This window comes from Agelaius tricolor, unplaced genomic scaffold (assembly GCF_023055355.1).
Source record: "Agelaius tricolor isolate 1412-34295 unplaced genomic scaffold, bAgeTri1.0.p SCAF_5, whole genome shotgun sequence".
In the NCBI taxonomy this organism is placed as follows: domain Eukaryota; kingdom Metazoa; phylum Chordata; class Aves; order Passeriformes; family Icteridae; genus Agelaius; species Agelaius tricolor.
Window position 1 is genome coordinate 42,199,356 of NW_027269265.1, and position 23,268 is coordinate 42,222,623.

At 34.5% G+C, this 23,268-nt stretch overlaps 1 protein-coding gene across 8 annotated transcripts in view; it reads left to right on the forward strand.

The window, feature by feature from the left end:
* Positions 1–23,268, forward strand: part of LRRC4C (leucine rich repeat containing 4C) — a 484,651-nt gene that overhangs the window by 258,886 nt on the left and 202,497 nt on the right. For 5 of the 8 annotated variants that reach the window (XM_071427596.1, XM_071427599.1, XM_071427590.1 and 2 more), the window contains exon 3: positions 21,181–21,313. The exons of 1 other annotated variant lie outside the window; for it this stretch is intronic. The gene's annotated coding sequence lies outside the window, so the exon portion shown is untranslated. Of the gene's footprint in view, positions 1–11,378; positions 11,509–21,180; positions 21,314–23,268 lie in introns of those variants that run through there. 2 more of the 8 variants (XM_071427592.1, XM_071427595.1) reach the window with 2 other exon arrangements.

Here is a 23,268-nt window from a genome sequence, read left to right on the forward strand (position 1 = left end):
ATAGCTAACTGCTGGTTTATCCTGCTGTTGGAACAGTAATTTATACAGAGCGCTGGTGATTATTAAAATGGTAATCAAAATTATGAATCATATATGCTTAATGAGACACTTGATGTGAGATGCAAGTTTGCATTGAAATGAAGCTCCATGTTGCAGAGTGAAGGGAGTAGCCCACCATCACAACATTTCTGAGAGTATGAGTTAATGAAAGAAATGGCACAATTCTGACCAGATGTACTATGGATTTTCTTATTGCAATTGAATTCATTGTTACTTTGGAAGAAAGACAAGAAAAGCTGTATAGGCTCTTGTCGTCTTAAAGTGTTTATGTGGCCTGCAGAAAGTACTGCAACTCTCAAGTTAAAAGAATTAAATTAAAATTAATCTAATTAAATTATGTTATTGAGAAAATATCATGTTGCTTTTGCTCACAAAAACATGTTGTTAATGTTGTTATTCAAAAAATGCTTATGTTCAAATTCATGAATAATTTTCTAGTCTTTTTTTAGCAGAATATTTTATCCTGAAAAGGTGCCAATCTGCCAGAAAGTCCAAATTATTTTATTGAATTTTCATAATCTAAATTAATGTCAAGAGTAAGATTTTTTGGATGGTGAAATGTCATTTCTATACAGTATTTACCTCTAAATCACTTGAGGAAAAAAACCAAATAAATCCCTATGGAGCATAGGGTTTTTCTTATGGAGCATTTTTGTCCAGTATTACATGAGAGGGGCAAGTTAGAGGCTACCTCTTTATTTGATGGATGCAATATTTTTTTTTCCCATTAAAGAAAGGCTGTCCATTAGAGTACACTCTGGGATTGCATTATATATAGATAGAGTAATATAATTATTGTTCCTAGAGCAGAATTAGAGGAAATTTATCCTGGCAGAAAGGAAGTAGATTTGTGGTTTCCAAATTATTGATAACAAATTATTTCTATAGGCTGAAAAAAAGAAACACTGATTTCATTAAAGATTTCTGTAGGGAATTTTCAAATCATCCCAAAGTGTGTTGGTCTGTGAAGGTACTAAGTAGTTTATAATACATATTTTACTTGGGATTTCTCTGACATTACATCATATAATCAGGGATGCTGCAATTTTTCTGTTGTTATATTTAATAAAACGTGAAAGCTCCAGTACAAAAAACATGCATTCCTTAAATAGCAGATTCATTTAGAAATGAGTAGTTGTGCTCAGTGGTCATTAACATCAAGCAATGCCAATTCATTTGTGCTTGTTTGCTCTTTGTTGGTTGGGTTTTCTTATGTTGTTGTTTGCGGTTTTTTGCTTGTTTGGGTTGTGGTTTAGCTCCAGCTGGCAACTAAGCCCTACACAAGGGGATGTGGGAGAGATTTAGAAGAGCAAAAGAGAATAAACTTGTGGGTTGAGATAAAGACAATTTAATAGGTAAAGCAGAAGCTGTCCTCCAAGGAAAGCAAAACAAGGATTAATTCACTGTTCCTGTGGGCAGGTTTTAAGCCATACCCATATAAGGCAGTGCCCCATCACGTGCAATGGTTACTCAGGAAAACAAACACTATCACTCCAAAGGTCCCCATGCTACCTTCCTTTTCCCCCAGATTTATATGCTGAGCACGACAAAGAATGATCTGAAATATCCCTATGGTCATTTGGAGTCAGCTGTCCCAGCTGTGTTCCCTCCCAACTTCTTAAGCATCTCCAGCCTCCTTGCTGGGGAGAAGCAGAAAAGGCCTTGAAACTGTGCAAGGGCCACTCAGCAATAACAAAAACATCTCTATATTACCAACCCTCTGCTCAGCACAAATCCAAAACACATCCCCCTACCCACCACTTGGAAGAAAATTAACTCTGCCCCAGCCAAAACCAGCAGAGTTTTCTTTTTCTGTATATTGGCCTTTAATGGTGACCAAGAGCTACACAGACTATTTGTGTGTATTTCTGTCATTTGTAAAATTGGTCAAACTCCTGTGAAGATTCCTATGTGTTGTTAATTTAGATTACAATTCAAGGTTGGGGAAAGAAACAAAAAGACATTTTTTATACTTAGCTAGAATCTCTGTAAAATACTGCTAGACATTTCCATAAATTTTGATGGAAATTTTAAATGAGTGTTCAAATTCAGGAATCACTGTGTGTGACCGTGTTCACAGGGGTTCTTGGATGAGGGAAGAGACGAGAATGTTGACTCCATGATCAGAAGGCTTGATTCATTATTTTATGATATATATATATTACATTATAACTATACTAAAAAGAAAAGAAAGAAAAGGTTCCTCAGAAGGCTAAGCTAAGAATAGAAAAGAAAAGAATGAAAACAAAAGGCAGCTCTCTCAGACTCTGTCCGAGATATCTCTGTCTTGTTGGCCATTAATTATAAACATCCAAGGGGGCCAATCACAGGTGGACCTGTTGCATTCCAGGACAGCAGCAGATAATAATTGTTTACATTTGTTGCTGAAACTTCTCAGCTTCAGCAGGAAAATCCTAAAGAAAAGATTTTCACAAAAAGATGTCTGCGACAATTGTGTAGTTCTTATGTTTGTTCTATGTGTTGTGGAAGTACTAATGTTTCATTACTTGGAATTATCAGACCATGCTTTCTTAATATTCACTACTCCCTTCCAGCCCCCATCTCACTCTTCTGCTCACAAAACTATTTTCACAACTTAGTTCACAATAGTGTGGATGATTTCAGGAGAGGAAGAATAGTACAACAGACTTTACTCTCCAGTACTGATATTTGCTATGCAAAGTTCAGAGAATCAGAAAATTAGTGTTAAAAGTGGTTGAGATATTTCTCTGTAGATAGCAGTGGAGCAATTGTATTAAATGTCATAGTTTCTGTTATCGCTTTTCTGAAGATGACAGCACTATAAAATGCTGCCAACATTTGTATGGTACCGTAAATGTATCTAACAACTGGCCTTCATCTTCTCTTATACCAAGAAATGAATTAAGTATGTTTACAGTTGGCAGCAATCCATTTCAGTTCTGGGATATAGCACTGGAATTGTGCTTCTCCCCATCCTTTTCTCTGATGCCCTTTTAAGTGCATGATGACATTTGCACAGTTTATAGCCCCTTTCTATATGAAAGAAAATTGTAAGCCTTTGTCTTTTGACAGTAGAAGAGAATTACTGATCATTTAAATATGCGCTTTGTCCAAATAACTGATTCATATTTGAGTATTCATAATGTCTTTTGTTAGTTTCAGTGAAAAAGAAGAACAACATGAAAAATACAAAGACTCACACTTTAGAAAATATTATTAAGATATATGTTTCAGAGTAAAAGCAAATATCTGTCATTGTTCCTCCTCTCCAAGTTTTCCTGTAGTAATTCAAGCCAAAAAGAAAGTAAACAACGTAGCAGTAGAAAAATGCCTTAGATTTTCACATTGTTTTTCTTGTACGTTTAGTGTTGCACCATTGATCTTGTATTGGCTCAAATAATGAAAATCAGTTTCATGAGGTATTTATTCTACAACTACTTAATTACTCTGCAAAAATTATGCTACAATTTTCGTCAAATATAGTGCATTTACTGTAAAAAAATTGGGATGGAATTATGGTTGATTCAAATGTTTGCCATGTGAGGCATGACATATATGGAGAGACGGGTATAATTTGTGGCAAGAAAGCAGGTAAAGGTCCATCGAAGATTGTGCCTCACTCTCTGGACCAGTCTGGATTGCTTTTGCTTTACAGAAAGAGAGGGTGAACAGGATATGCTCCATTTAAAGGTAGAAAGCAGTAATTTGTTGACAGAGACATGAAGGATTAACTAGAATTAGCAATAAGCTTAGGCTGACCACTAACATGCTTCATCACCCTCGATGAGGCAATTAGGGGTGGGTCAGGGTCAGCTGCTGCCGCTCTGTAGAATAGGATGGTCTGTGATATTCTTGTATTGCCATGTTCTAGCTGTTTTCCCCCTTAGGTATTTATACATTTCATTGCATCAGTGTTCTTTTCTCTTGAATCCTGAGCTGCCTCATAGCTCTTTTCTTCTCTATTTTACCTCTGCAGCTTTACCTTTCATGTCTCACTTGACTATAGGCAAAGTAGTTTGTCACAGCTCCTTCCTGTAAATGAATGGGTTTCTTAAAAGTCCTAGCCAATTTTATGCCCAAGTCAAAACAAATATGGAGTCAAAGAAAAATGAACCCCTCCAGAGAGAAACAGAGATCTATTTTTTGATTTCAGGGACAGATCTACAGCTCAAACCTGAAGTGGTCTTCATTCTATTAAGTCAATAGAGTGTTACTGTTGAACTAATGAGGCCAAAAATTTCCTCTTAAGTCTCTAGGTGCTCATTCCTGAGACTTTTCAGCAATTACTCTGCTTAACTGCATTTTAAATTAATAATAGTGGTTTTATTTGGATACATATGTGATGCTGCTTGTTGACAGATGATGTGCATATGTGGGTTTTTTTAAGATGTACATTTTGTAACTTGTTTAACCAATAGAAAGGTTACTTTTTTCCCCCAAGAGCTAACCTAATTTTTAGAGGCAGGATTCCACAAACATTTTAGATTCTTGAAGAGTCAGAGAAAAGTAACATGGACACAAATTTAGGTTACAGTAGAAAAGAGTTGATGTACTTATAAACAGGTTTGCATTTGAGCTGCCCAGGGTGAAACTTCTGTTCTGAATGTTTCCCTTCTTGATTTCCAGAGTACCATAACAGGTGCAGTGGCAAGGTTGCCAAATGGATTGATATTTTACTTGTCTTTCATTTTCAACTCTACACATCTCATCCATTGTGTGTTTCTACAATATTTGTTAGCATACTCTTCCCTCTCAACTTTGAACCAGTACCAGGAACTGAAAGCAGTGGCTGAAGAAGAGACATGATTGGGAAATGAAGCACTGAGTTTGTAGGAGTATACAAAACTCTTAAGTCTCTCATCTAGCCATGACCTGCTTGTCACAGAATGTCAGTGTAATATCCTTCCTGCTAATGTGTTGACTCTAATCTGTCTGCATGGGGAAAAAAAAATGTTAAAACTGCTTTAAGCTCTGCTTTTGGAATCTATCCAGAAATATTTTTCCTTAAGTTTGTGAGAAACAGCTGCCAGGACTCCATGAGTCCCTAAATGTCCTCCTCATAAACATTGCATTAATAATGTTCTTGGTCAGCAGTTTTACAGAGAACTGATCCAAGGATATACAGAGAGTAAACCAGGATATGAGTGACAAGGCTAGACTTCCTGCCAAAAAAAAAAAAAAAAGAAAAAAAAGTCTTTGTTTCATGCTTCATTTTCAGAGCTAGTTCAGCTGATTGGTCGAGAAAGTGGAGTATATGCTCTTGGTATCTGCAGTATCACCTGTCTTTCCTCTTAATCTATTGAGAAGTTTGTTTGCAAGTCTAGAGCTTTTCCTCTCTGTCATAAACTTGTGGCTGGGCAAGCCCACCCCCTAAACTTACATCTCAGATGCATATTTCTGAGAAGTTTATAAAGTCATATCAACTTTTAAAATTAAATAAATGTTATACCAGCATCCATTGTATCTGAATTTTCGTTCATATAAAAATGGTTAACTGAATGCAGGAAGAAGAGAAACACAGACAGAAAGTGAAAAAACTATAAAGAAAATGCTATGGACTGAATTGCCTGACCTAAACTAGATCAAATTTCACGTCTGTTTTGCAACAAAATAAATTGTGTATTAGTAGCTTTTGCAAAAAATTGAGCACCATTGGATGACAAAACTTTAAAGAGAGCTAAAATCTATTTACTAGTGGCATATGTGATTCAGTAGGTGGTGCTCTTCCCTCTACAGATCATTTATGAATCAAACATTGAGGCTGTGATAGACTGATGCCTCATATACCTTGACCCCAGACATCTGTGTTTTTTTAGTTATTCAATAGACCATGTCACAACAATAATGACAGTAAGGATTAAGAGCATGTTTCAGATGAAGCTTGTTTTTTTCTATGTGTGCATATCTTTCCTTTTGTCTTGCTCCTTCCCCTCAAGTGTAAACATGAACTGGGGCCTGGATATTCTCTTAGTCCTGTGCCCTAAAGCATCTCTGACTCAAGTGACCATGTTGACTTGTTTCTGTCTCATTTGCCTAGCAGGTTTCGTAATCATAATTAGTCATATCTCTTGTATTTTCTTTTTTTTTCACTGGAGGATCAGCCCTTCTGTTGCTAACAAATATCCCTTCCTTGTCTCATTGCCCTTAAAGCCCCCCTCCCACCACCACCAAAAAAAAAAAAGGCAAAAAGCCAAAAACTCTCATAATTCTCTCAGGTATGGATAACAAACTGAGTCTCATGGGTTTTCAAGTACTTACTTTTCATTTATACCTTCCTTGCAATGTTTTGCTAATAATAGTCTCTCCAGCATGTTCTTCAGAACCCAAGAAAGCAGGACACTGATAGGTGTCCTGATGGTTTCTCAGGTCTTTTCATTAATGCATTGAAAGGAATCCTAGATTTAATTCTGGATGCTTGTCAATTCTAACAAATATTCATTCCACCACTCCTTTCTCAGGCACCTCAACTACTTTTTTAAACCTTTGTTTCATGTAGTTGGGGAAGAGACCTCAGAAGATGATTGTGGAAAGCTGCTCATTGGAAATCTGTACATTCTTATTGACACTCCTTTGAGTGCTATCACAAAGCAGCCACTCAGCTGTTCTCAGCATCTGGAATCTAAAAGGAATGATCTTGTTCTTCCAATTTATAATGTAGAGGTGCCAAACAGGCACCATTGAATTGTTACGTCTTCTTTGACCTTACTAAGCTATGTATCAACACATAATATTTACTCCAGCTTTTCTGAGTCAACTTTAAATACAAACACATGGCACTATTTGGTGTGTTAGTAATGTTCTGTTCTCGTCTTTTTCACTTGTGCTTCAGGGGCTCAGCCACGAGGAGTGACCAAGGTCTCACAGGCTTCTCTGTCAGTGTAATACAAACTTGTACACGTGAAACCATATTTCTGTAGGTGTGTGAACATACGCTTATACGGACATAATTTTTACAGGAACACTAAATGTTTTTTTCTGTGAGGCATCGAGTCTAGCTTAAAGTCTTATATAAATGATGCACAATGAATTTAGGCTGCTAAAGTGCTTTGATGTTAAATGATTCCTGTATATGTACAGCAGTCGTCATAAAAATGTCAACTCCTGCCAGAAAATCATTATAGATTCAATTTTTGTTTTGAAGCAACATTCTTCTGGATTGTTGGCATTCATATATCTGTTGACAGTTTTTGATTTTTAATAATTATTGCATGTTTCTTCTTTTTATCCTAAGTTCTCTTGTTTTGACTATAACTATGGCATTATCATGTTTCCATTAATTTTTCTTTTGAGACTGACTGTCTAAAGACATGGTAAAAGGTAAGTAGATCTTTAAGACTGTTCTAAGCTTTTGTTTTGTATGATATGTGTTACTAATAATTCCCTACAGTAAAATAATCTATGAACTTTATTATGATTGACTGATGTTTCAGAAAGAAAGCACAACAGCTGTATATTATTTCTAATTGAAATTACCAAGCTTCTTAGCACTATGCAAGTGAGTCTTTGAAACAGAAACTATCCAATTTAGATTATATGGATTATAATTAAATCATTTTACATTTGCAGGAGCAATTGCCATCTTAGCAAGACCTTTTCACAGAACAGTAATGCCATATGTCTTTGCATCTATATAGGTGTATATACTTTTGAAATATTTAAATCAATCAAAATTTAATCTTAAAATAGATAAATACAACAGCACTTTCTCTATGGAAATTTTAGTAGTAATGCAATGCAATTCCTGTTCTTGAGATAAAGGAATGATATTTTTCTTCAAATTATTTTTGTCCACAATTTTAAAGAGTGATACCAGATCGTTTGCTTAACTGAATGGTGTGTTGACTTTAGCACAGTTGCAGCAATTACTTGACTGAATTTCTTTTGTGATCTTATTTAAGAAACATAGGATTTATTTTTATTTGCAAGATGACTGCTAATTTAGGATCCTAGAATCTGAGGTACATCACTTCAGCACATTTTGTCTTTCCACTTTCCACGGATTCTAAGTGCCCTTAATTTCTTTGAAAGTCAGTTTGAAATGCAGGTGCTTATCAACCCTTCAAAAGAGGCCATATATGACTCAAACCTGCAGGCATTGTCATGTAAAGTTAAGAAATCTTTTGCCTTTAACAATAGTTTCTTCCAAGTGGGTGGTGATGAGAACGAGCTAGTAGTATATCTACTGACACTATTTCTGCACTGCCGATGAGGAGAAAATTTAATTCTCCAAGGCTGTCAATCCAGCATGAAATTCAGATATTTTTAAAATTATTATTTTAGCTCTGTGAGTCATTCTGTGATACATAAGGATATGTGCAATAAATAGATAATAGGTCAGATCTAGCCAAAGTGTTTCAGTGTGACACTGAAGATGCACTTGTTATGCTTTTTTGTCTTTGTCTCATTTTGCAGCAGTATTTCTAGATATGTGAAATCAATGATTCAAGTTTAGGTAATTAGACTTTAAATTCTGCTCATTATCTTCATAATAAGAAAAAAAAAAATCCCACCAAGAAAATATAGGAAGAGTGTGTGGTTGTCATTTCAGACACAGATTCATGTCTCAGTCTGAGTCAGTTCCACTTATCATATCTGATCTCTCAAAACAAGTCCTGCAACAGAACTGATAACACATAATGCTGTATGAAAACAGAAGTACTCATGTAGATCTAAAATTCTCCATAATTCTAGTAGCAGTTTGTTTGCTGCACAAACAAGAATTTTGATTATCATTGATTTAGCCTTAATGAATACAGATGTATTTAGTCATGCAGTTATTTTGCATTTAGATATCTAGCCATAATATTTGACTCAGTGATATTGTCAGCATTGATGCTGAGAATTTAAAATGCTAAACACTGATGAGTGTTCTCAGTAGTATGTGGAAAAGTTTGTTATAAATTGTTGTTTGTTTTTTTCCTCAGCGGAATATGTTAAAGAGTAATAATGGAGAATAAACTATATTAAGTACTTTTCTCCTTTTCTCTTACTGTTTAGCACATTGCTTCTTTTTCTTGTCATCAGAAAATTGTACCTCACAAACCTTCTTCATGTTGCAAATCTTGTAGAAGTTCTCCACCTCTTTTTTAACTTTCAAAGTTTGTCCATTGCATATCAGCATACAGCAATATATGATACCTACAGATGAGTTAAAATCTCAGCATACACAATCTGACATAGTTAGATTTTAGAGCTGGATTCCTCTAAAAATTTAGGAGATTATTTTAGAATAAGAATTATGAAATCCATTGACTGTACCAATCAGTTTAATATTTATCTTCCTTTACTATGTTGATCATAATTTAAGCTTCCTCTTGATATAGTATTTCTATCATTTTTTTGTAACTTTTCACAATATACCTATGACAGCTTGCTATTAATTAGATATTTAAAACCATATAGAGCTGCCACGCTTTGTCCCACTGTAGGTGTCAGGCATCAATATCAAAAAACTAATTCCAAACTCTTCCTATCATATCTCTGAGCTGATTCAGTAGGAGAGTGAATTTAAAATACAAAATTGGTTTGACTTTCACTTCACTCTGTAGAGAATTCTTTTTAAGGGCAGGCACACAGTCATTTCAGAAATTCTGAGAGCAAGAGGAGAGGACTTGTGATTTAAAGTTAACACAGTAAAAGGTCATCAAAAGAATGAGCATATTTCTGCTAGTGAAGAGGTCTATGAGTTACCTATCAGAGAAAGGTATCTGATATTGCTATTGTGTCATGAATATGTCCTCCAGAAACTAAGTAGAAGCATCTAATGGGAACAAATATTTTAACCAGTCCTAAGGAAATGGAACCAATTCATGGTTTAGCTCTTACACATGTGTTTACAACATATTCTTTCTTTATGATGATCTCTATATTCTAATTTCCTGCAACCTGTGAGTCATTCTGAGAGAAAAATGGATGAGAAAATCGCATGGTAAAAAAGCTGGCACCCTTTATTTTCCCTAGTTCTGCTATCTTTAGGAGGAAAAACAAATATGCAATTACATTTTGTTATTGGAATTTCAAGAATTGTATCTATAAATTGTGTTAGTTTTCCCCAAACAGAGTTATAAATTATAAACAACAGATCTGATCCTGTTTTTTTTAATCTTTCACTTCTGTACTGGCAAAGAGAGATTTTTCTTATTACTGTTGGCTTTTTATTGTGAAATAACTGGAGATGGTGGTCTTATAATGCAAGTTTCCAGGGACTGTTGTTGTAGTATTTGTTGAGGCAGTGAGAAAACTTTAATTTAGCTCTCCTTGACACAGCAGGACTTTTAGACACCTCAGCCTGTTTCATTCCTTGGAGGTCTGCAGACTCTGCCATCCTCTCATTCTAGTTCACATTCTTATTTTCCCTTAGTCTTCTGTCACATGAAAAGTCTTAAGACACTTCATCACCTCTTTTTTGCCCATGGCAATAAATATATTCAGAAAGTGAATATACTGTATTTTTGAGTAATCTGCTTCAGACAACTCTTTTCAATGTGGTATTTAACCAAGATTCAGGCCCTATATAGGTGAAGAAATCAAGGCATAAGAAATAGAGGGGTTTGACAGTGTTGCTATGCTTTGGTGTTAAATCTCATTAATGTTTAAAAGTGAGTTATTTCTCATTCAGATTAATATAAGTGTTTTCATTTACCCTGGAGTTTTTTTTTCTCCAAACAAAGTTTTTATATTCTCTTCCCAATTATGTAAATCAAAAGTTTTTTCTCCTTTGTGTGTTGGATTCAGATAGGAGTAGGTATTTAGTTTTGAAAAATCAATAAGATTAATTCCTGACATGGAATATAAAATAATTCCATGGGAGGAAGGGAAATAGGATCTTTATTTCTATCTGTATGTTGTCTCTGAGAAGTTTATTAATATAAACTTCATAATTTAATCTGAGGAGAAATATTTAGTGAGATAAATCAGTAAGTCATTGAATGTTGATACCATGGCTTGTCTATATCTAGTGCTCACCAAGTTTTGACTGCAGATCTAAAAAGGTTTCTACCTCCAGTCTGTTTTTCCTCCTCAACCCATTTGTTGTTCTGGAGAATGCTAATCTTGGTGTCTTTTTTACTTTGTATTGGAGTTTCTCATATAGTTCAACTGCTTTACTACTATTTTGAAACATTTTTAGGAAAAAATAGGAGAAAAAAAAGCCTCAATAAACAAATTCTAGCAAGAATTTGTTTCAGTGTTCAACTTTCACTGTTTGTGGTGTAATCAGTAAAAGAAAATGTCTGGAATATTGCAACACCTACTCAATGTGCGTGCATATCATTGTATCCACCCATAACAAATCCGTCAGAAATGCCAGGGTGATGAGGAATGATTAATGGTAGGAGCTACTGAAGTAAACAGCCATACAAGTAGGAATAATTGTAGGACTCAGTTTTGCATGGATTTCTGGCTGGTTTTGAGACCTTTTATATTTTATATATGCCTAAAGTACCACCATTGTTTTTCTTCTGAAAGGTAAGTGTCATAAAGATTTTTTGATTTCCAAAGCCAATACTGTATTTTAAGGGTAATCGTGGGCATCATAATAGGATATACTAAGTGGCTCACTGACTAATTTTCAAACTGAAGAAATGCATAGTTTTGGAAATTACTTATGGAGAATAAGTATGTGAATATGGTCAAGATGATTTCTGTGTGAGAATACAGCTGACCAGAGCCTAAATCAATTAAAACTGATTTTGTTGTTGTAATACACCTTACTGACACTGAGTTTCTCTTCTACAAGACCACCAGATCATGTACTTCCTTTCTTAAAATCAATTCAGCTTGTCTTAAAAAACAAAATTCCCTGAATTTTGTTGACTGTAAATTTGAAAGGACAGTTGTCCCCACTTCTCAGAGTGTAAATGAACAAACCAGAAAATGCACCACCTTAATGTTCAGAAGTCTTCTTCTGGTTTTATTAAGAAATGCATTAGGTTATGCACATTTGATTTTATGACATTGCCCTTTATACTAAAAGTTCTCTGTGTCTTTCTAATTTTAACAAGCCAATACATTTATAGACTGTAATTGTATCTTCTCTTAACCTTCATTTTTCTAAAGTGAATGAGCTAAGCATTTTCAAGTTCCTCTTATAAGATTGGATTCTGTTCTTTTGATGATGATCCTGTTATCTTCTACAGCTTGAATTAATATTCCTTGCAAATGCATTGTGAGCTACTGAAGTCCAGATTAGGTTTTGTACAGTTGCATTAAAAGTGGAACAAGACCAACTGATTCATTATGGTCTTAGTTGTCCAGTAATTTCTAGTAGCATTAAACTATTCACCTTAGTCCTTCCAGATACAGTTTATAAGATTGCACTATTTACTGTAAATCCTTTTTACTGAGTAAGTGAAGGACCTTGGATATACCAGTAACTGTCATCCAATTTCTTTTCTCCATTTTCAGATGCTTGAATAAACACAGATAAAAAAATCAGAGCTTATAAGCATGAATAAACCCCAAGTATTTTTTGTTTAAAATATTTGTCAAATATGGATGGATAATATACTTTCTGTCAAACTAGGTTGCTTTGTATTACATTCCACATATACCTGTGTCTTAGATTACTTTTATCTCATGATTTTTTTCTGAAAATTCCCAGATCTGCAGTTCTTGGGAACATTTCTCCCTCTGCTTTTGAGTAACTTTAATATTTATTCCTCTATAATCGAATAGAATCATATATTTGTATGTATATATATATATACACATATGTGTGTATATATATTCACATATACATATGTGTATATCTGTCTATATGTTTTTCTATATATATGTATATATGTGCACATATATGTGTGTGTATATAGGTATGTCTGTGCTAGTAAATTATATAATAATCTTTGACCTTCCCTCTTTTACTCTTTATTTGCCTGAGACTTTGGCTTGTGCTCATTCAAATCAGAAATTAAAGCAATTATCACAAAAGAAAGTTATGGTTTTCCATGTGAATCTACTTAAATTCCTAAAAAGTCTGAATGAAGAGGATAGAATAATCTTATTTCTTGGCATCATATGATCATGCTGGATATCTAGACTGCACAGCCCAGCCACTTCAATGCCAAATCTCTGATACCTCTGCCTGATTAATGGACTCTATGCAAAGAAACAATGTATGGTTAAGTTTTTTATCCCTCCATGTGACTATTTTGTTTTCCACTGTTGTGAACACATCTCCATGTTTGTTTTTTCAATAGTGCAGTGATTTAACGATCAAGTCACTGCATTATTGATTGTTATGGATTTGAAAAAATAAAAAAAAAATTGTCTGCTTTTATTGTCTTTCAAAATTGTTATGTTTTAATAACATTCATAAAATTTCCAATGTCCTACCAAGGTTAACTTTCAGGTTAATTCAAGTTTACTTCAGCTGGAAAAAAGTAATCTTTGTCTCTTTTTCCATCTAGTCTCTGAATGGGTATGTAATTTCTTGATTAGCGTCTTTGCATCCACCTCAGATAGTGATTTGTTTTTCTTTTGTTTTCCTTCTTCTGCAATATATGCATTTAGAGAAGTCATGTGCAACTGGTGTATCAGCAGTTATACAATACTCATGGGACCTTACAATATTTGCAACTGTAAATTGGGACTACAAGTCCACTGTAGATTTGCTGACTTCTCCTGAATTAAATTGAGAGTTAAAGAGGGGTGAACAATATTAATTATTACGATAAGGTGGTTTAAAATTTTAAAAAGTAGAAATACTTTGCTGATGAGTGGAATATTTTCATATTATCTGTGGACAGGAGGGCAAAGAAACTGCTGTGATCAGAAGTGTCATATGATCCTTGATCTGTGGCCATCTGGACATGTATGTGACTAACGGGAGACGATCATATAAAGCAGCAAAAAGAGATGATAGATTGTTTTTATCATGTCTTTCTTTTTATCTCTCTATCTACTTAGTTGCAGAGGTTGAACTTCACTGAGATTGTCAACAAAGCAATTATTCCACTCATTGGTCAATGTGTGTTCATTTTCCGCTGATTGCTGCAGGGATCGATGCAGTGTGTGCTGATCTTTTCTCAGGTTCATTTTTCCAAGGGCAGTTATGTGTAATCCTCGTAGTGTGGTTTAACCCCAGCCAGCAGCCAAGTACCACGGTGCTGCTCACAGCCTCCCTCACCCTGCACCCTGCGCTGGGGTGGGCAGAGAATCCCAAGAGCAACAGTGCTTCTGGGTTGGCATAAAGGCAGTGTGATAGATAAAGCAAAAATCATGCATGCAAGTAAACCAAGACAAGGAATTCATTCACCCCTTCCCGGTGGTTCTATATGCATAAAGCTTACTGGGGAAGACAAATGCCATCACTCTGATCATGTTCTCAGCCAGCCCCTTCCTTCCACCCTAATATACTGAGCATGATGCCATATGGTGTGGAATGTCCCTTTGATCAGCTGGGGACAGCTGTCCTGAGTCCCCTCCCAGCTTCTTGTATACAGCTCCTCACTGGTGGTGTGGGGTAAGGAGCAGAAAAACCCTTGACTCTATGCAACCACTGCTCAGCAGTAAAAAAAAGGTCCCTGTGTTGTCAAAACCTTCCAGCACAAAACCAAATCCAACCCCGTAGGGATACTATGAAAAGAAATAACTCTATCCCAGCCAAAACCAGCACACCTCAGTTCATCTGTTCCATAATAATAGGTCATAACTTATGATTAATAGTTTGGAAGCTGTTGAAATAATAATTCACACATAGGGATAATCATGCTCAAGGAGTGATAGAAACTTTCCTCTCTCCCTTATGAAATTATTGTAGTAGATGCTATGGTTTGTGTGATTTTTTTTTTTTTAATTTTTATTGTGCTGATACCTTTTTATTTTATCTTTTTAATTTATTAAAGAAGGGCATATATGTGTTTTCACACACTTAGAGGGGAGGTTCTATTCATAGATGGATCTGGGCAGAGATGGAAGGAATTGCAAATCAGTGGAAAAAAGCCAAACTTTTGTCTTCCATTTACTTTAGTATGTACCTACAGGCATGCCTTATTGCTGAAATAAATAAATACTATTAAAAAAAAACCAATTTGGGTCTTTCACCAAAAGTGCTTGCTGTTATTTTATGATGTGAAAAATGTCTTTTAATTGAAATTAATCTCTGGAGTGTAAAATGACTTAGGGCAGTATTTGCAAGAAGTGACTTTATATAGCATTCTGAACTACATATAATGAAATAAATCAAATTATACTGAACATAAACAGAACCCCATGGCAACTCTCAGTATAATGCTGCCTGTGAAAGGATTCTAAGGAAGATAAGATATATGGGCTTTATCCAGTTGCAAACCTCTGTTTGGATCAAAGGCTTTTGAGAAAATTGAGATATAGACTGATATTTGCTTGAGCTATGCTATTTCTAGTACATATGGATTAGTTTTACTAGAAAATATCAAGAACTAAATCTGTAAACCTACAAAGGACAATAAGAAATATATATTTCTGTAGCAGTTTAAGTTATAGATTTTCAGGCATTTTTCTGTTTGCTTGCTTGCTTGTTTCATTTTTCATTTCAGTCATATTTAAGTAATGATGGGCATGGTTTATTTTGACTTTCTCAGGGATAAGAACCTGTCTTACATTCATAAATTGCAGTTTGTGTATCAGCTTGTCTTCAATTCTGAGCACACTGTAAGGAAGGGATAATAAGATACTTTTTACAATATCAATTCCTTTTATGAGGCTCAAATTCTATTTCCAAGGTATTTGTAAAATACAATACCAAATCCATAAATTCAGGCTAATCTAATTGTATGATGATCCGTATTTATATAGCAATTATGTATATCCATGTATTTATGAGACTCAGTCCTTTTTTGACCTTAATTAGGTATGAAGTAAAGTTTTTAGATGTATGTGAATTCTAGAAGTTTACAAATAAATTCTGTGATATATATTTTTCAAAAAAAATTCATTGCTGATGAATAAACATGAAGCTTTTTTTCAATGTAAATATAAATATTTTCTTGTTTTGCAACCTTTACTTTTCTAATTAAAGCTAAATACTGTTCTGTCTTGATAAATTGAATCATTGAAATTTGCCAATCATGTGTGAAAAATAGTTGCAGTATCCGCATACATAAATACTAATTATGATATGATTATTCCCTGTGTCCAGAAGTTTGTTCTCCTCTTTGTGGGAAGGAAATTCTATATTGACTTCCTCACTGAATAGCATCTTTCACACAGTATATGAAGATGACTTAAGTCCAGATATAATTTGTTCTGAAACCCTGTAATGACTCACAGCTTCAGTTCTTTCTGTGTAAGCCCCAGCATAGACATTCATATTCCAGAATGTGTCATATCTTGATTTAGTTTAAGCCAGCTAAAAATGACTTAAATCAATATAATTCAGTGTTAAAGTTAGGAATGTTTACACAGAGGCTTAAAATATCAGTAGTGTTTACACTGAAATTTCATGCAAACTGTATACATAAGCCGACATTTGAAAGCTGTACAACCAGTAAAAACTTCCACTGCACTATCCCTTTTCCCAGTCTATCAAGAACCTAGCTTGCACCTCAAGCTGTTCCTGTTACATTTAGGAGTTGAAGGGACACATTTGAACATGATGTGAAAAGATTTTCCTCTCAGGAAACCTTTTGTGCCTGGGAGAGGGCACTCTGAATCAGCTGGTGGTGCTCCTTCACGGTTTTTTTAACTGCGCAGCTTCCTTTGCAAGGATGAGGGGGAGGCCCTCCTCCTGTTTTCTTTTGAACACAAATGCATCCTGGGCTGTGATTGAATGTCCCCTTAATTAAGTATAGCTATTTTCACTCTGGTTTGAAGCATATCTAATCTTCCATACCTGTGTGAGATGGGTATTTGCTTGCCATGTGCTTTGTGTAGTATTAATTCTGCATGGGTGTTCCTGACTCCATTCAAAGCCGGACACTAGGGAATGGGTTGAAAAAGGTGGTTCATGGCAGCGAAAACTATTTTCTTTTTTGTTGCTCACACTTTTTGTTTCTTAGGAATGGAGAAATAGAGAAGATTTTATAGAGGAGGGAAATGAAATTATCATTGGGACCGGAGAAGTACCCTGTGAAAAGAAATCAGGCAGTTTAAAGCAATGACAGATAAGAAAATATCTTTGTAAAAAGTGCCTAAAGTGTGGCTTATCCCCCATGCAGTGGTAAAGAAATGGTTTATCAACATGTCTTTAATTCATTTTACATGGGTGGAAACTATATCTCCAAAAGCTCTATGGTGGTTCATGCATGCAAGGAATTTTTCTGTGTGATACATGAATGTTGTTCAAGAAAGAAAATAGTAACCTTTTTTTAAATCACTATGGTTGAGTTCTGAATCAACTTACTTCACTGTGTCCCAGAAGCCTTTCTTAGAATTAGAGTAGCAAACATTTTAATTTATTTTCCCTAGGTGATAAGTAAGAGAAATAGATGTGCACATTTTATGTCACATTCAGACCATTCCAAAAAATTGTATGATCTATTGTCTTAGTAGGAACAATTGAGTCACTTCCATAAAATCCCAAGTATAAATCTAACCAAGACTTCTACACTGTGGTATATTGACTTAATCTGTTTGGGAGTTAGATTCTTTTCAGCACAGAATCATCATGAAACAAGAAAATAGTACCCCATTCAGGTACTGAAAATTTACATCCTTTAGGAAATTCTGGATGTCTAGATGAGCCTGCAGAATGCTTTTTTTTTTTCATAGCATTATGCAATGGGAAGGAGAATCCAAATAATTCAGTCTTAGCCATCACTCATCAGGGAACAGTAATAACATGAATTTTTCAAATTTTCACATTTGCAATGTGAAATAATTTGACCTTGCTGTTTCTGTGAGGGACAAGAAAAGTGGTGAAAGTAAGGCTTTATTTAAATACAATATGATGAGAGATGAGAGAATTTGTCCTTTCATGAGCATGTAATCTTTGCTGTGGAAACAGAGAAATCACATCAGACTGAGAAAGAGTATTTTTAAAAGAGAAAATGGAATGTAGTGATATTAGTACATGGGCAAACTACAAGAAAGCAAAACAAATTCAGAATTTGAAATTAAAGAGTCAAAAATTAATTTCAAGTTTTGAGGCAGTAACAGGTTGCTGAACTATAGTAGAATGTTTTAACAACAAAACACTGTGCTACTAGTAGATTAAAGGTCAGTCTTTTCTTCAGTATGGTAGGAACATGATTAGGAAATAGTATTGTGTGATGTTAGAGGCAGGATGAGAAACAAATCAATACTTACTTGAGCACATCCTCAAAACATTGCATGCATTTGAAACCTGGGATTGGATCCTCTTCACAGATCCCTTCCAACTTCAAAGATTTTCAGCGATTCCCAAACACAGAATGAAAATTGTTCAGTAATGAATGATAATGTGTAATTGCATTTAAACTCTAGTCAGTTCCTCAGTGGCAATTACAGTACTTGTTTAACAATAGGATTATTGATTAGTGCTGTTATTACTTTTGTTATGAGAAAACAACATCTGTATGAGTTTGTTATCATTGTTATATACATTTTATAAATAGTTCTGTCTATTGTTTACACATACAAATATAAAGTATACAATGAATTACTATTGTCATTTTACAGGTGGAAAACATAGGACAAAAGATTAAATCCTTCTGCTCAGTGCATTTCTAAGCATAATGCCCATTTCCACCCTTGGTGACCCATTTGAAATATTTGGGTGAATTAGAAACAGAACTTCTTCAGTCAGAGTCACTGTCACCAGTTCCTGTTCCAACATTCCTTTCCCTGATCTCTGTTTGAGAGCAGAAGAGGAACTGACTGATGGTAGTTACCAGCATACACACAGGGCATATGTGAGTGTGAGCTCTCTGTGCTTGTTGAAACACTTCAGATAACTGCTGGTAAAGCTGGATTAATATTCAGTACTAATTGATTCTGTGCTGTATTAAAAAACACAAAACAGATTAAGAAATTTTTAACGAAGAATTACCTTAACAGTTTACTATGATGTGGTTGTAACATCTGTAATTATAGAATAATCTTCACTGCCACAAATAAGAAAAGTATGTGATCTAGTTTGCAGACTGGAATGTCATCTGACCCCTTCATCTACTGTTGCCAAAGGTAGTTTGTGTCATCATTGGCAAGGATAAACTACTAATGGCAGGCAAAATATTTTAGGTTAATTTAAAATCTAGTAATTTGTAATAATTTTTAAGATGATATGTACCTTCTGTTTTTTGACAGAGTGGTTCTCATAATTTTAATGGTACAATTAGGCCAAATTCTCATCTTCATGCAGCACAGGAGAAAAATCTCTTTCTACAATGAAATTTTCAAATGATCCTGCTGATTAAGTTTCAGAATAGCTGTGACTTTTAGTTTTCCCTTATATAATAGTAAATTAAGCTGTGGTATAATCTGTGACTGTGAATGTGTCTGATGGGTTTTTCTCTCATGTCTATTTTTGTCCCCTGATTATTCTCATTTATTATGGAAGATGAATAATATATCAGTGGTGTAGGTGTATATATAAAGCATTTATTTCCTGGTTTGAAGAATGACTTTTTTTTATTTTTATATTTTATTTCCTATATGTTGTATTATAATATTTTTGTATAGGATTCAGTGTTTCTATTTCTATTTTTATATTTCATAAATATGAAGAAGAATGTATTTTTAACATCTATGCCCAAATAGAAATTCTTTCTGATGATAAGAAACTACTAGACCCCTCCAGTTAAGTTTTAAATGATGATTTTGCTGTTCTAGGTACCAAAGCTAATCTATCTTATATACATAGAAAGCAGTCAGCAGAGACAATTTACAGTTAATTAATAAACCCACTGGATCACAATAAGCTAATAAAGGCAAGTGATAATGTGTCTTTGGGGTAGAAAAATGACTCTTAGGAGAAAACAAGATAGAAGTGTTCAAACCATTTATTTTAAATCCACACTGCATATTAACTAGATACCTCCATTTTAGTAATTCAGAAGTATTATCAATGTAGCAGATATGATACATAGGAGAAAGTGCAAATATTACAATATCTCAAATTAAGGAATGTTACTGCATTTTTGTTTCTGAGTTTTCCCTCACACATTGCCTCTGAACACAGAAGAAATGAGCCTTCTGGTATTCAAGTGATTTCATATTTTCTATGGAAGTATTTGATGTTTGTCATGAACTTGTCAAATATGATCTTTTGATTAATTAGAGACCACTCTGTTTACCATTAGATTTTTTTTTGCTTCAAAGGAGAAATTACATTTCCAGGTATTTGAATAGCTACATTGTGCAAAATTAACATAGTACACACTTGCCTTAGAATTTTGTTTTCCTCAGTAGAGTAAGTGCTACTATAAAGTAGTAGTTCCTATAGCTACTATAAAGTAGCTCCAGACTAACTATATATATATATATATATAAGTAACCATTAATGACTGTCACACATATATAAAACTGCAGTGGAATCAGTATGATGAAAAGCTTGTCCTAGGGGATAAAAAAAAAAAAATACTGTTCAGATCTGCTGCTAGCAGGGAAGATTTATGTATGTCGTGGTGATGATACCAGACATTTAAGTCCTGTCAGGAATTAGCTCTACTGTCAGAGAGAGTTTGTGCACAAAGAATTTCCAAGTTCCCAGGTGCTCCCTAGCATTGTATATTTGGCCTTGAATGTATAGCACTGCCAAGTGCTATAAAATGCTATAAACATTGGAAAACCCAACCCACAATAAAATAAATGGCTGCATTTCAATGTATGCAGCTCAGAAAAGGATAATGATTTTTCTTTGTCTTTGAGTTCTGGTGTGAATTGGTAAATATTAGTCTGGTAAATGGGCTAATGCCTGTAGTATAGACTACCCACTTTGTGGTGTCTCAAGAACAGGTTCCAAATTATTATTAAAATTATTGTTGATTAAGAGAAGCAGAACAGAATATAACTCCAAGTCAAAACCAGATGAATTCTCTTTAATTTTCTTTGTTTATAGATTGCATGTTTAAAGTGGTCTGCCTAAAAAATTTCAACTGTTTGCACTTTGTAGGTGTTTTTATTTCATAATTATTAACAAGATTTTTATGTTCATTCTAAAGCACATGATAATCTCATGCTCTGTCAGTATGAGACACACCATAACATGAAATGCGTTTTTTTCCCCCTCAACATGCACAGGTTGCCAGAAAAAAAAGGAATGTGCAATGGATATTGTTAATATGATCATATCCTAAGACACCTGTTGGGAAAATAAATACACAACACTTTGACATGAAGGACAATTAACAGTGCCATGTATTACTGAGGACAGGTAAACTGAAAATTACTTTCCTCCCATTCTTTCATTCATTAATACTGTGTGTCTATTTAGGCCTGCTATTATTTTCTTCCCAAACTTTGTTCTTGCCTGTTCATTTATAACTTTTCATATATTCACAAAAGATTTTATAAGAAAAAAAATTGTATAAATGAGTGATTGGTTTTCAGTGTTTACAACAGATCTCAAAATGACTTTTAAGTTTGAAACTGTAGGTTCTCCACTGATAGCAGATGCAAATTATAGGGAATGAATTTATTGTGACTCATCTGTGTCAGTCTTGTAGTCGTTTGTTTGTGCTTAATGTATAAAGTAGAGCTAAGCATTAATCAGTAACAGTCAGAGAAGTCTGCGTGCATTCCAAGGGATTTGGGGTGCAATAAGTGTGGAACTTTTTATTAGAACATTAGTGTGTGCTGATGGGAGCACAGTCCTGTGTTTTGTATTTGTACAGAGGAATACCAAATCATGAGAGAAATTTAGAGTACAGAACATTTTTCAACCTGATTTTTTTGTTTTGTTGCCTTTTTTGTGCAGTCATGATTGTGAAAAGGGAATTCTGATGGCTACCAGCACTGGAATGGAAATTTTACATTTTCCTTTTTCATATAGCCAAATAGATTTTGAAACCTTTTCTAGGTTAATAATCAGTTTTGATTTTTCTTTTTTCCTTGTAAAAGCACTTTTTGAGACTTTATCCTACATGCTATTAAGTAAGAATTATTTTGTGTTTTGAGTTTGATAACCCTCCAGATCCTAAAAAAAGCTTCCAAGTTAAAAAAGCCAATCCTAAAAAAAATTAGAAATAATGATACTAAAAGAATATCAGGATTTTTTCAATTATCTTTCTTTCCCCTCAAAGAAGGATAATCTCTATAAATCAAAGAAGAATATGGTTTTTTTTCTAAAGAATGATTTGTTTTCTTTTTAGTATTTCCAAATAGAAAATGTATATGTATGGGAAACCATTTTACTGAAGGGCAGTTTTTAGTATGCTTTATGGTAGAATGTTACTCTTTTTTTCTAATATTGCTACTAGAAATTACTGGGCAGTGATGGCTGTCATGTTTTGGAGACTGCTGAGAGGTGTTTTGAGAAAGTTTTTGGTGTGTTGGTGCAATAAATTGGAAAACTTGTAATGAGGGTGACGCGCTAAATTAGAATTCATTTTCATTTGTTGGTATTTATTTAAAGGCAAAAAAAAAGATAGACATTAATTTTTCAAAATAAATGTGAAAGCATCATGGAAGTGGACTTGTCTGAATTGATATTTAGTCCTTTGTTCTCTTCCCTGTAGGAAAAAAAGATTTAAAACTAATGTGTTATGTAGGTATTTGTTCTATTACGGCCACTTGTCTGTGAGAATTCCGATCTCAAATCTGTATGCTACCTGCAGGGTGGAATTCTGCTCATTTATTTTTGTATGTCTTAGAGCTTCAGATTTTTGTTGTTTGGTGGGTATTTTTGGTTGGTTGGTTGGTTTTGGTTTTCCTGTTTCAGTGTTTTTCGGTCACTGTATTAAATTACTCAAATCATATGTTTGGGTATAGATAGTATCACTTTCAGGCTTATATTTACAGAAATATTTTTTAAAATACATTCTGGGATTGCTTTTTTGCACTTCAGAAGAGAACTGTTATCTGTGGATTAAAATTAACATTCTACAAATCTCTGCTTGAAATGTATAGGTTTTTATAATGTTGAGGAAGCACAAATGGCATATATGGTGTTTGTATTATCTAATTACCCATACTGTTATCTTCTGAATAAAACTAGCACTTGTATTGGGGTTGCGCTGCGAGGTTTTGGTAGCTGGAGGGTTACAGGGGTGGTTTCTGTGGGCAGCTGCCAGAGCCTCCCACTGTGTCTGATGGAGCTGATGCCATTGGGCTCCAGGATGGACCCACCACTGAGCCCCCAGCCATGGTGGTAGCGCCTCTGAGATAACA